The following is a 1,800-nucleotide window of genomic DNA, read 5'->3' on the forward strand; positions in this document are numbered from 1 at the left end:
GGTCACCATGCACTACATTCCAACATTTTACAGTGTGTAGTGTATGCCCATCTCACATGCAGAGCAAGGTGTTTTCCTTTGAACATGCTTTTTCTTTTCTTTTACAACTTAAAAAATCCTATTCACATTCCTTCCCCACAACCCTTCCCAGAACTACCCACCTTTCATACCCACCCAACTTGCTCCTCTTTTTGTTTTATTTGTTTTTAAGGGCCATGAAACCCAAGGACAAATAAAATGCCAGCGTGGGAAGGAGAGTTTTATACATATCCCACTCCTAGTGAGGGAGGTTCTGGCAATTGTTAGCTGATGGGAGACAGGGAGATGGTTCTCTCTAGGAGTGTAAGCCTTGCTAAATGGACCACACTCTAATCAAGGGCACACATCCAAGAATATTTGGACAGCACAAATTGGTCTTGGGAGATTAAAAAAACAATAAAAACTAACACTAGATTAATACACCTTGAAGACTAACATTAAAAAGGTGGTGTGTGTGTGGGGGGGGTAGAATTACTTAAGAATTAGTTTATCTCTATGATCCTGAAGCCTAGTAGCTGAAACTACCAAGGACCCACAAATTAAATCCATGATTATTTTTCCAGATAATGAGATTAATTTCATCTAAGCATCAAGATGGATAGTTAACAAGTTAAACTGTTAGTTCTGTTGATATAGTATATTAGATTGGAAAGTAGCACATTTACCAATGCAAAATTACTTGCTTTAAAAAATTACTTTTGAGGCTGAAGCCAGCGCTGCTGTGCGGGGCTCTGGCTGCGCCTGGCCTGGCGAGCACAATGTGCGCATCCCGTGATGATTGGCGCTGTGCACGCTCCATGCACGAATTCTCAGCCAAGGACATCGACGGGCACATGATTTGCCTGGATAAGTACAGGGGTTTCGTGTGCATCGTCACCAACGTAGCCTCGCAATGAGGCAAAACCGACGTAAACTACACTCAGCTACTCGATCTGCATGCCCGCTACGCGGAGTGTGGTTTACGAATCCTGGCCTTCCCTTGCAACCAGTTCTAGAGGCAGGAGCCCGGAAGTAATCAAGAAATCAAGGAGTTCGCGGCAGGCTACAATGTCAAGTTCGACATGTACAGCAAGATCTGTGTAAATGGGGACGATGCCCACCCACTGTGGAAATGGATGAAAGTCCAGCCCAAGGGCAGGGGCATGCTGGGAAACACCATCAAATGGAACTTTACTAAGTTTCTCATTGACAAGAACGGCTGCGTGGTGAAGCGCTACGGTCCCATGGAGGAGCCCCAGGTTATAGAGAAGGACTTGCCGTGCTATCTCTAGCCCACAAGTGTGTGCCCCCACCGAGCCCCCCGCCCTATGACCCCTGGAGCCTTCCACCCCGGCACTCATGATGGTCTTCCTGCAAACCAGCCCGCTGCTGGGGCGGTCCTGAGGACCTGACGCGCATCCCCATCGGAGGAAGGCCCAGAGGCCTGTGGCGCCCAGCTCGAGCTTAACCCTGGCTGCCTTGTGGGAATAAAATGCAGAAATGTGAAAAAAAATTACTTTTGATCTTTCTTTCATGGGGTTATATAATTTTGCAGTAAGAAATTAACCAAGATATTTGGTTGGATGTATATAAAGATATAAAGATGTCTCAGAATTTATAATTATTTGGCAAGGAGGCTGTAATAAAAATATGTTCAGCTGTTTGCCCAGAACATTTAGAAATGAAATTTAGTAAGCTCAGTTGGATTTAAATACTCAGGCTATGAATTCAACTTCCCTCACTAAAACAGTTCCCACACTATCTACACGTTGTAATTTATTT

At 44.8% G+C, this 1,800-nt stretch overlaps 1 pseudogene; it reads left to right on the forward strand.

Annotated features, from left to right (window-relative positions):
• Positions 1-748: 748 nt before the first annotated feature.
• LOC127197241 (phospholipid hydroperoxide glutathione peroxidase-like) lies at positions 749-1,426 on the forward strand (annotated as a pseudogene).
• Positions 1,427-1,800: the final 374 nt, after the last annotated feature.

The sequence above is a fragment of the Acomys russatus genome, chromosome 13 (genome assembly GCF_903995435.1).
Source record: "Acomys russatus chromosome 13, mAcoRus1.1, whole genome shotgun sequence".
Lineage (NCBI taxonomy): Eukaryota > Metazoa > Chordata > Mammalia > Rodentia > Muridae > Acomys > Acomys russatus.